The following is a 12,663-nucleotide window of genomic DNA, read 5'->3' on the forward strand; positions in this document are numbered from 1 at the left end:
CTAATTTTATCTAGCAGAGAAGGAATGTCAATCTGGGTCTAGGTGGCTCTCTATAAATGCTTCTCTGAGAGAGTGGGGGTGTCCCACTGCCTGTAAGTAAAAAAAGAAAAAGACCACTCCTGAAAAAAATGAGACCTGTCCCTGGAAAAAATGGAAAGCTATAGGCTTTTTATGATCCCTGCAAGGAAATAGGATCCCCACCCACCCCTACCCTGAACCCCACAGACCTTTAGGGAAAGGATTGGGGTGGGGAGTTAATCTGCTCCTTGGGATAAATCTATCCTTTGCCCCATGGGTACACTTATGGGAACTGATAATGTGGAACAGGATATATGCAATATAATTCAAATGGAGGGATTCCCTTGCAATTCCCCACCCCAATTCTTTCCAGTCCCAGCTTAGGCATAGCTATGGGGCTGAGTTTGGTGCCTTTGGCTGCACTGCATGATTTGGGCCAGGTGCTTCTTCCCCCTGCCACCACTGCTGCTTTCAGAGGAGCCCTGCATTGTGTGTGCGCACGCTGCTGTTCTCCCTTATGGGCCCTGCTCAGTTTCTCATGGCCCATGGTAACCCCAGGAGTCTGTTATCCTGCAGAAACCTGCACATGGCAAAGCTGACCTCAGAGGCTGTTGCCTCCAAGAGGTTTTCCAGTGCTGCTGTGCTCAACTTCAGTAGCATCTATCTCTGGGCCCAGGGGAGAGTTTGACCCTTGCATCTGCACTGCTGGCCCCTTGGGGACTGGCACAGATGCTGTGATGAGTCTCCTGTGCCTTGCATCTGCCAAGGAAAGGCAATTATTTTGCAGTTGATTGGAGAGCATTTCAGGGCAGGCAGCAGGAGTGCACCTAGGGACCATCTGTGGCAAAGACTACATTCAGCCAAGAGAGGGGTGTGCACGGCCAAGCATATTTAAAGTCCCCACTTCCCACACCTGGCAGGAAAGCAGGATGGGTGGCTGACAAAAGCCTTTGCTGCTTTTTTGCATTCTCAGGGGTGGAGGACTTTCCATACCCCAAGATCCAAATACATTCCTACATGGGGTGGAGAAGGACATACTTCTACCCAAGCAGAGGACACTGGATGACAGACAGATAGAGGAATCTGGGGCTGGTCAGTGAGGCCCATTTAACATTTTGGGATCCCTAAACCAACTCCGATCTCTTTTTTGCCATTATGTAGAGAAGTTGCAGTTTCTGTTTCTGTTCAATCTGACACTTAATCTGTTGTGGATGGATGGAAATCCACAAGGTGCTCAAGGGACACAGCAGGTGGCCAGGCTAAAAAGTACCCCCTCCCAAAGAGGTCACTGAGCACCATTCATTGCTCCCCTCTGTGACCATATTTATGTTCAGGCTGGTTACCCCAATGCTGTCATCAACCAAACACCCTGGGAAGACTCCTACTGATTATCCTCCAGGAACCCAAGATAGAGTCTGGTTTTAATGTTGCACTGGATATTTTTATGACTGTGGGATTTCACGTTTGAGTTCTTTAAGGGCTCAACTCTTGAACAAATGTCAGTGATCCAGGCACCAAACTTGGCCTAGTTTGCTGATGCCTTGTTCTTTGCCATCTCCCTGCTTTGGTTCTGCTGAGGTGGGAAACCCATGTAGAAATGACTGAGGTGTGGCTCAGCTCCTTCTGTGGAGAAGGAGCTGAGGCGGGACAGGGGAACCTTCCTTTCCCATAGGTATCAGCATTAACATAAGTCCACTTTCCTCATTCCCCCAACATCTTCTGTGTCTGATATGGTTAAGATATATTTAGTTGTTGCTCTTTACAGCAAAGTCATTTGAAATTTCTTTCTTAAGCTGCCTTATTTCAGGTTCCATTAAGTTTTGCTGATCTCAGGAAAGAGCAATTAGGGTGGATGAAGCCTTAGTGCATGTCATGGTCGACTTGGTGCTGCTGTGAGCCCCTATGGGCAGCCTTTTTATGTTTTTCCTTCTGCTTCTGCTCTGTTTTTACATTCAGCAGCCTCTCTCTAGCAATTCCACTGTTTGGAGTTAAACATGGCTGATGGGGCCATCTTCCCACCCATGTAAACATTGGCATCTAACAATGTGCTGACTGTTGCCAAGCTCTGCCTATGATAAGCTCTGAAGATTCTCCTTTGGTTGGCTCTCACAACTCCTTAAGAACACAAGAAGAGCCATGAGTCAGATCAAAGGGGGTCCATTTAGTCCAGCACCGAGTCGTCACACTAGCCAGCCATGTGTCCCAGTGTGAAGCCCATGAGGATATGAGTACAATTCTCTACTCCTGCTCTTGATCTTGCTCCCAGGCAACTGATATTGGGTGGCTACTATTGTTGGCTTTACCCTCCTCTGTTGGTTGTCCATGTTCCAGTGCTTTGAGAGAAGCAAGCTCTAAAATGCTGTTTTTGAGATTAGGCAACAAAGCACTGTATACCATCTTGCTCTGTTTGATTTGCATGAAGGCCTTGGCCTTTCCTTGCATTGTATCCTCCCGTCAGCTCAGCCTTTCAGTGGAAGCTGCTGCTTTTGCTCTAGCTTGGATCTTGGGGAGAGAGTGGCTGCTGCCCTCAGATCTAGTTTGTGGACCTCCCTTGGGGGCATCAGGTCAACCACTGTGAGAACTTTAGCCTCATCCATCAGCCAGGCTCTTCTTATGTTCTCACAGACTGCAGCCACAGCCACCCTGATCCTGCCCACCAGGGCAGTCCACAGCCTCCTCCAGCAGTTCCCCTCCTCCCTGCACCACTGATTGCTCTTTCATCAGTCCACACCCTGCCTCTATCTGGCTTTTAATAGCATTCATTTCTATTTGTCCTGCTTCTGCACACACACCCATGTTCAAGGCAGATTTTCCCCATCCACCAGGCCTTTCGCAACAAGTGGCTTCTCCTTTATAGAAGATAAGGTGGTCTGTGGGGTCTGGCTGACACTTCAGGGTCTACCAGTGGGCATTGTGAAACGGTGAAGGAACCTGTTGGAAGGACTGGCTCAGACACCCCTGCTGATCTCTCTCGTCTACGGAGGTCCCAGGTGGGCCATGCAGTACCCACCATGAGGCTAGCCGCCTGCCTCTAGCGGTGTGGGCAGAAAAGAGAGCGGTTGGAAAGAAGACCCTCCCCAATCTTTGCTTCTAGTCAGTAGATGGTGCGCCATTGATGCGCCTTTTCTGTTTGTTGCTTTTGGGGAAGACGGGAGGGAGATACAGTATTGCTAAACCCTCCTCCAAGGAGGAGGAGGGGAGGGAGGAGGCTGCCTTGCTTTCCTTCATATTGTCAGTCTCAGGGTAACAGCGAGCAGAGAGTGGCGATAGAAGGCTGATCTTGCAACCCTCTGGAAGACGGAGAGACCACGAGGTTCGCGCGTCAGCCGAAACACCCAAGGTTTAAATGCGTTCATCTCCTCCTCTGGATCTGTCCACCGCTGGATCAGCCGCTGCCACAGTCTGCTCCTCGTCACCCGAGACAGAAGCGCCAGACTCTCGGGGGCGCAAAGGCAGGACTGAGAGAGAGCAGCCGCGAGTGCCGCCCCAGTAGGTTTCTGGATCCAGCAGCAGCTCCGCAGGAGGTAAGGACCTGGCCCTCGGCTGTTTGCTCCTCGGGGTTGGGATGGGGCTGGCGTCGAGGGTCGCGGGGGATAAGCCACCCGCTTGCAAGCAGCCGTCGGAGCTCTTCCTAGCCTCGCCACCGAGCGGGAGCGCCTTTATTTGCTCCTCCTCTGCGTGGGAGTGGGCTCGTGGGTTCCTCGGCAGAGCTAAGGGGTGGCCCTGAGAGAAGCGATCGAGTGCGGTGACTATCTGGCTCTCCCGGTCCCGAAGCCAAAAGGCGAGCAGAATCCTGGCTTGCGGCCCCTCTCTGCTCTCCCGCTGTGCAGCGCAAGCAGCAAACGCCCAGCAAAGTTGCAAAGGAGGAGATCAATCTAGGAACTGGGGAGGGGTCGGGGAAAGAGAGGTTGTGTGTGGCAGGGGCGCGGGGGGACACACAAAGGCCGGCTCTTCTCCCGCTCCTGCGGGCGGCCCTGCAAATATTCTGGAGCTTGACGTGGCCCCAGCTCAGCCTGCAAAACGCACGTTGCCGGCCTCTTGCTAAAACGAGTTAGCCCAGAGGACAAAGGCGCGCGGCAGCCGCTTTATCCGTTCCTTTCCTTGGTTGGCATATGAGGCGTAGCGCTACAAGCCTTGGATTTACGCGCGTCGGCTAGTTTGGGGGTCGAGCTGCTGAGGGTTTCTAGCAAAAAGCAGGGGCCCCGCCAGTTTTGCAAGGGAGACTGGGAGGGTCTCTGCGCGTGTGGCGCGCCGCTGTCCACGGTCCTGAATGGGAGGCGCGTCTTTATCTTCCTGGCTGACGCTTTTTCCAAGGGCCCGGTGGACCTGCCTTTGCGCCCCCGAGCGTCTGGCGCTTCTGTCTCAGGTGGCGGGAAGCTGACTGTGGCGGCAGTGGCTTATCCAGGGAGGAGATGAACGCATGCAGTGGGGCTTGCCCGCCCCTCATTCCAAAGGCAGGCCCGCTGGCTGGTGAGGGGGACTGTCTGGATTGCCCAGGAGTGGAGCCCACCCCCTCGCCTGCCCGCCCGCAGCTTCCAGGACGCTCTGCGTCTCCCCAGCCGGACAGCCCTCTGGGTACGGCTGATTAATGTGTTGCTGCAAAGGACGGGGAGGGAGTGTTTCTCGGTTCTTCTCAGTCAGTATAGCCCCGGGCTGCATGGAGGAAGGAGCCGCCTCGCAGGGAGGACGACTCTGGAGGGCTACGCCGAACAGGCAAAGGCAGGAAGTGGATGACGCCACTGAGCCCACCGCCTGCCGTGGCGCTTTCCGCCCCCTCCCCAGTCCAGAAACGTTCCCTGTCTTGGGATTTGGAGACCGCTGAGATTTGGGGTGAGAACTGTGAGGGCCGCAGGCTCCCCGGACCATTGCGCCCTGCCAGAGAAGGAACGGCTTAGCCTTAGGTGGGAGCTGTGGTGAGCAGAGGCTGAAGGGCAGGGGATGGTGGGTGGGCGAGGCTGGTTAGGATACAGGCAGAGTGGGTGGGAGAGGAAAGGAGCAGCAGCTCTGCAGGTGGAGGGAGGGAGGGGGACAAGAGAGCCAGGCCTCTGGAGGCTGCATTTGGGGGCGGGGGCGGGAGAGACGGGAAGGGGTGTGTGTGAAAGTCCAGGGATGAATGTGCCCATGACCTTAAGCTTTAGCACAGACAGGTTCCAAGGGAATTAAAAATAGCTCTGGGTCACCCAGGATGGAGTAGAGAACAGCACCAGCAGCAGCCCAGACTTCACAGCTTCACACAGGTGACTGATGAGAGAGTTGGATGGCTGGGCTCTCAAGTGTGCCAGCTGAGGTTGCTCCTGCTGCCCCAGTAGCAAACTGGAAAAGGCTGAGCAGAAACAGATGAACTTTCCAGCAGCATTTTGCTCCATTCAGTTTTCTTATAAGGATTCTGGAGGCTTTGCATTCAGCAGCAAACACAGAAGAGCCTAGTGACTTCAAGCGGTTCTGCATGGATGCCTGGGCAAAGGTCTGTACCTTCACAATGGAAGTTCCAAAGCAGGTGCAAATCTCAGGAAGTCCCAGGCCCCTTCTGGCTTTGCCATGGGCAGTGTGGTAAATGAGCCAGCAACCCAGGATTCAGTTGCCCTGTCCTCTGGCAGCTCCAGGGCCAAATGAACAGCAAGAACAGTGGTGTGTCTACCGAGAGTCCAGACTTTGGAGAGATGGGCACTGGGTGGTGGAGCTGGTGCGGGCTGCTAGCCCTTAGATAGTACCAGGAAGTACCTGATTCAGAAAGCAGGGGCTTGCTGGTGTGTTATTTGGTGATGAAATAAGCAAGGGGTTAGCCAGAAAGTGATCATTTTGTACAATGACTTTGATTTATCATCACAAATAGGATAGTAGGGGGGTCCCCCATGTGTGACTGCCTGTGCTCTCTCTCACATACACTCACTAACATACTGCTTCTCACTTTGTGCCTTTGCATGAGGCTGCTGTTCTTTGCAGAGGACACATTCTTCTCTTCCCCTCTTGCCATTGACCACCACAGGCACAGCAGGCCACCCAGAATGCCTGCCCATCCATCTGGAGGATATGACCTTTCCCCTCCCTGCAGAGGGTAGCGTACATAGGATTGTTCCTTATAACTGAGGAGCACACAAAATAGCAACCTGCCTTGGAGGACTGTGGCTGGCCTGGCCACGGGGGTGGGGGTGGGGGTGGGCGGCTCTTGCTGCATCCAGTGCTTTCTGCTTTTTGTCTGCTGATGCATTTCTTCCCTGAAGCTGCTCTTTCTGCTGCCTTTATTCACCTTCCCATTGCTGTGTGTTGGCTCACTTTGCCTACCTTCCCATTCAGTCATTTATCCAACTCACTCTCTCACACACACATAAACACACACACAGCTCTTTTCCTCTCGAGCCAGCTTCTCTCTCTCTTTCTCTCTTCATTCCACCCTGCATGCCCCTGGCTGTCCTCTTGAATCCCCTCAACCTCATCCTTTTGCTGTGTCTCCAGCAAGAAAACCCATCCTACTCTCTCTGTGGGTATATCCCTGCCAAATGTTTACAACAAGTAGTTCGATGTACAGACTGAATCCTGGCATAATTATACACACAGACGGAGACCGCATAGTAAATAAGCCAGCTGCTGAAGACGCCCACTTTCCTCCTCGCTTGCTTTCTTATTAGAGCTGTTGCTGCCACCGCTGCCACTCTCACCTCTTTTGCCTCTCTGCCAAACCCCATTTCCAGGGCATCAGTGAATGCGCTTCTGGAAGAGAGCTCCTGGACAACCCCCACATCTGGGGAATGAATCAGAGTCGGGAGCAGAGCCCCAGTTCAAATGGGTGCTTCTTGTCTTGTCAAGCACCCACTTGTCTGGCTCAGCTTCAGGGAAGGTGCTTCACCCCCCCTGCCCCCCACAGAGCTGGCAGAGGACCCCTGGAGTTGGAGAGGTGGGGGAGTTGGAGGCTATGGCTCCCCCTCCCCTCCCCTCCCCACCACCCCACCCAACTGACCTCCTTATTTTACTGTTCCAGCCGCAAGAGGGGCAGGATTACCCACAAGTCCACCATGTGCCCTTTCCCTTCTATTAAGCATCCTTCCTAAGGAAGGACGGTCAAGAGCAAAAATGGAGGGGCTGGTGGGATGGGCAAAACATCTGGTATCTCAGCACTATCTGTGAGCATGAGCTATGACTGCTATGTGTGCAGCAGCATGGTGGTGAGTGGGGTGGTTTTTGGCCAGAGCTGCTTATCTTCAGTGGCAGGGGTTGTGAGTCTGGCTGGCCTGTGTTTGCCCCCCCCAACCCCCTGGTGTCCTGGACTAGCGGTTGCACTCTGGGACCTGTGCAGAGTTGCTGTTGCTTTGCTGTCAGTGGGCCCAGGTGGAGATTGATCCACTGACTTGGCTGGGAATCAATGTCCTCTCCTGGAGGAAGAAAAGGACACACACTGGTGTCTTATTTTTGTTTGGTGAAAATGCTGTTTGCTCAGCCTCTGGCTTGCACATCGGCCTCACCTTCAGGCAGGTGTCACCAGATAAAGGCTCTGTTTGGGCATCCAATTCCCACTAAAGGCATTAGAGTCACAATGTGCCTTGCCTGCTTTTATTTTTGGGACCAGATTCTATGCTAGATGCGATGAAAAGATTTCAAGGTGCATGGTGGCTTCAGCATAGATACAGTTGCTACCTTTCAAGAGATGTTTTTGAGCTTGATGCAAGATGTAACAAAGCCAGATGGTTCTGATCTATTTCCATTTCTGCTCATGGGTGACTTTAAGTGCCAGAAGGCCAGGGATATATCCAGTTGCTGGATGCTCTTTAATTCTTGTGTGGAACATCCCTTGGGATCTGTGGCAAGGGAAGGGAAGCTGCAGACGGCTTGGTCACCACCAGCAACTGCAGTGGGGGCGGCTCCATTAGGGCAGATAGGGCTTTGCCTCACTAGTCTCAGTTAACCCTCCAGTCCAGAGGATGACACCTCCTTTTCCACCTTCTCCTCTGTCTCAGCGTTACCCTTGTAGAACTCAGCAGGGAGGAGGAAAATGGGAACAAAACTAGATTTATGACTTGTCTACACTTCTGCTTTCCCCATGCCCAGAAAGCAGGAGTATGAGCTATTTTCCCCTTTACCCCACTGCTTTCCAAAGGAAAACCCACTCTTTCGTGATAGAACAAATGGCAATCATGGGGAAACCCAGATTTCTGTTTGCTCCAGAGCAGTTTTCCTTGGGGAGAAAGTAACAGGACAAGATGAAGTGTGGACAAACCCTTAGTTGACTCTACCTGCCATTGGCTCTGGCTCCACCTGTGGTTGGTCTCCTTGCCTTCCACCATACCAGCCACCACTTCCTATGTATAGAGTCAATAGGCACATCATCTCAAAGACTTTAAGGATAGCATGATGCTCCAGTATCTGGTTCTTCTTGTTCTGCTTGGCCCAAAACTAAAACAAACTGAAATATGTAAGAGTGAGGAAGCATAGGAAAAAAGAACTGTTGTCATATTTCTTACTTGGTTGTATGACAAACAGCATCTGCTAAATGCACCCACATAGTCAGAGGTCTGCATTATCCCCAAACAGAAGTAAACTCATTCATCTAATTGTGTTTGCCAAGGTAGCACGTAATGGGAATAAACTGGGGGACCTCATTCAGCTGGATTCCTGAGTCAGACAAAGCCCTCCTTCCCCTGATCAGGTGGCTATTAAGACTAATTACCATGAATACCAAAACTCACTTTTCATGGAACATAAGGCTGTCATTGGCTGCTAGCCATGATGGCTCTGCTCTGCCTCCACCATCAGAGGCAGTCATGCTTCTGGGCTTGGGTCCTGTTTGAGGGTTTCTCATGGGTGTCCACTGTGAGAACAGGATGCTGGACTAGGTGGCCTTGTGCAGCAGGGCTCTTTTTTTGCTCTATTGCATTCACTTGTCACAAATTCCAGGTAATGCTACTCCCTCCAAATCTCATTTCCTACTAGAGAGGCTGAGAAAGGAATAAAGAGGGCAGCCTCATAATCTTCCCACTACAGGTGCTCCTGCTGAAGGAAAGCTGGACCTTGGTGGGCTTGGAGGAAAGCTCTGCTCCTCCCCAGCTCGCCTTACAGATTCCCTTGAAGTGTGATGATGAGCCTTTGCAATTCATCACCTCTTGATACAGCTTTGCATCTGGCTCAGCTAACTAGATTTGTGGGTCTGTTAGACAAGAAAAGGCACTAATAGTGTGGGGTTTTTTAATATTCAGGGGGTATGCAGAGGTGGATTTAGGGCAGCATGACTGGTTCCTCACACACAAGGTGCCGAACAGAGAGGGCACCTTCCTGCCTCCTTCCCAAAGCCTTGTAAGCACTTACTTTGGGAAGGAGGTGTGAGGGCTCTGACAGGGTCCTAAAGTCCTCCTTTATCCTTCCCAAAGCATAGTTAACACTTGCCCAGCTTTGGGAAGGATACAGGAAAGTTGGATGTGTGTGTTAAATGTTGGCCTTGTACAGGGTATCATATTACCAAAGTCGACCCCTGGGGAGTGGTTGGGACTTGTGGGGAAATCGCAAAATTATAGGGTGCAAATATTATCCACTTGGGTGCATGATTTCGGCTCCCTCAGCATTTAGCATTTCTTAGCAGCATTCCCCAAATTTTGTTCTACAGCTTTTCAGGGCTCAGCATAAACTACAAGTGTTGAAGTTCTTGGGGACCTGCATTATTGATGCTCTTCTGAATGAGCCGGTCCTGACATTCTTTGTGGAGGATGTTCCTGTGTTGATGCTGTCAAGAATACTGCAGCTTTGCATGCCAGTATTCCCCAAATTGCCTTTCCTGTGCTGTCTATCCCTCCCTCCCTCACCCTACCCCATCCTAACCCATCACCAGAACTGATGCCTCCCCCCCACCCCCACTCCCCAGGAGATGAGCTCTGTGCACCTGGGCTTCCAAATTCTGAGAATTTCAAAATGTTGCTTAGTAAATCTGGGGTTGTCCTTTTTGTTGTTCATTTACTTTAGTGCAAGGTTATGAGACATGGTGAATTGGTATACCATAAATTACCTCCTTAGAGATAGGCACGCTAAAGAGTGCCTTCAGGAGAGTAACAGTGAGAAATCAGGTAGAGAAAAGAAAGGCAGAAATGAGAAGGATTTTTTTTTTAAAAAAAGCAGCACAGCTTATTTCCTTAAAAAACAAGAACAGCATTTGTCTTTCATATACCTGTCCCAGTTAAGGGCATCATCTGTGATATGGGTGCACTCAATCATGGGTGAGATACTCTGTCCCTTTTCCTTCTTCCAAAAGGCAGTCAGTTTGTCTTGGGAGGAGCTGCTGGTCCTTCTTGCTTAGGGACATCACTTTTTCCACCTAAGAACAATTGAGCTTGGGTGGATGGGTGGGAGAAAGTGGCCACATTTAATTTCCCCAGTCCTTTCCCTTCTAGGATCTCAGTGTTGATGTTGGTTTGGGCAAACTCAAATGCCTCCTTTCAGCTGATCCCCAAACCATCTCAGTAATGAATTGTGGAGCACAGAGAGAACTATGTTTTTGTATTGCCACAGATTTGCAAGGGCTCTCTAATGGGACATGTGTGTGGGGGGGGGGGGCATAGTGAAACACAGGCTTTACTGGTTTATTGTTGTTAATCTGCCTGCAACCAGTGTTGTGAATACATCTAAAATTTGTTTTTATGATGCACTGCTGTTTCATATGATGTATTATCCTCTTCCTCTTTTTTTGGGACACTGCTTGGATAGTTTGACGTTCAGCTTACTAAAAATTTTGCACACACACAAAAATAAGAAAAAAGAAAAAAAATTCCCAAAGGGATCAACCGAAATGCCACAAAAGCAGTTTATTTACTGTATTTGATTTATACCCAGTATTTCAACAAGTTCCCAAGGCATATAATGAGGGATGATGATAGGGAAGCATAATTGAGGATGACTGTATAACCCAAACATACAAAACAGCAGCAAAGCTTTGGACAGAGTTTAAGAGATGCATCTGCAGCACTCTCTACAGCTGTACAATGAAGGTGCCAGATACACGTCTGTGGGGAGGGAGTTCCACAACTTAGGGGCTGCTGCAGAGAAGGCTTTCTCTCCAGGCTACACACACAACTCAAGTTTCTGGTGGCAATGGAGGAAGCAAGAGGACCACTCCCCTGCCAGTTTTAGCATCCAAGAGGGTCTGTAGAGAAGGAGGTGGCCTTTTAGATATTTATACACAGACAATGTCTCACTGGCACCCGCAAGCATTTCAGGGAGGTTGGTTAGCTGGACACAAGCCTGAGACACACATTTCATTATGGTGTGTACGCAGGGGATTTTATTTAGAAAGGTGAATATTTGTTGAATACTCGCAGACATTAAATCATAAAGGACAATATTTAAATTCATCAAACGAAAGAAAATAAAACTTAACCAAACATATTGTTTTTTTAAATTAACTTAATTACTTTTAAAATGCAAATTTTAAAAATGAGGCACAAAAATCCCAATTTTTTGCTTTAGTGATAACCAGAGGTATGGTCAGCTCGGAGGCAGGGTGGAAAAAAAGAGTCTCTTCACAGGCAGAAGGAAATACAAAGGAAATACAAAGCAAGTGACCACACACAAAGGGTCCTCTCTAGGAAGTTCCAGAACTCTTCATTTACTAGCCCTGTTCTTGTCTACATTTTGCTTGCAGACCCCACAAAACAGGTTTAACTTGGCTGGATCTCCCTTTTACAAACCAAAATATCACCCTGCACTTAAAGAGAGCTTACTCTTCATTTTATTTTTAAAAAGAACTACTCATTAGTAGAAGGAAATTTCTTCCTAAATATTTCCTAAAGGAGAAATTCAAATGAGCCAAAATGGTTTTTAAAAATAAAGTAAGTATTGATGTTTAGTCTCAGTCTTACCAGTGTGCTTCTATCCATTAATACTTGTCCTCATCAAATACTTTAGCTGGTTAATTTGCTATTGGAAAGTTGCATCCATAATATACTAGTCACATTACCCTACTTCTGCTCCCCTATTTCAGTTGGTTCAGTCCATCAAAACCTTCACAACTTGTCTTCCACTTTGCACCTCACCCAGCAGCTTCTCCCTCACTTTCCTTCCCACCTGCCCTATTCCACACAGCAACTGCACATCCCACTGCCCTCATTCATCACCATAGACAGATGCAGGCAGAAACTGCAGATTGATTCCATAGTGCCAGTTGATTGGGAACACCTAGACCACAGACTGAGCAGTCACACAGTTCCCTGGATGTATTGAATTTCTATTTAAATTACAGTAATGAAATATTTCTAAATTTGCATCTGCACATTTATGTCCTCTTTTTATGATGGTGGTGGTGGTGCATTTCCTCTTTTGGGGGGGGGAAATGGACAAGTGCCCCCCGACCTCTGGGCAAAGCAGTCTTGCAAATGCTGCAGTATATGGCAAAGTCATGCCACATGGCCTGGTGCAGCCCAGCAGCAAAATGTTTACCAGCACAGTATGAATTGTGGCCTTTTCACCAGCTGCATATTTACACACACAGGAAATAAAAATTTCCAAAACCCAACACTTCTTACCAAAACCAAACTGTGACCATCTACCATGGCAGCCCAGATCCCTCCCTCTCTCACCTTTGTTCCTTCCTCATAGTGGTTGCTGTCACTACTACCAGGAAAACCACATACCTTCTCATATGGCATGCTGACTATTTTCACTGATCAGGAGAGC

At 49.6% G+C, this 12,663-nt stretch overlaps 1 protein-coding gene across 3 annotated transcripts in view; it reads left to right on the plus strand.

Moving 5' to 3' along the window:
• The first annotated feature begins 3,149 nt into the window (after window positions 1-3,149).
• Window positions 3,150-12,663, plus strand: part of LOC308468001 (gamma-aminobutyric acid receptor subunit alpha-3-like) — a 42,934-nt gene continuing 33,420 nt past the window's right edge. The window contains exon 1 of one of the 3 annotated variants that reach the window (XM_080989873.1): window positions 3,150-3,542. The gene's annotated coding sequence lies outside the window, so the exon portion shown is untranslated. Of the gene's footprint in view, window positions 3,543-4,328; window positions 4,594-4,636; window positions 4,849-12,663 lie in introns of those variants that run through there. The other 2 variants (XM_080989874.1, XM_080989875.1) reach the window with 2 other exon arrangements.

This window comes from Podarcis pityusensis (assembly GCF_964106645.2).
Source record: "Podarcis pityusensis genome assembly, chromosome: Z".
Classification (NCBI taxonomy): domain Eukaryota; kingdom Metazoa; phylum Chordata; class Lepidosauria; order Squamata; family Lacertidae; genus Podarcis; species Podarcis pityusensis.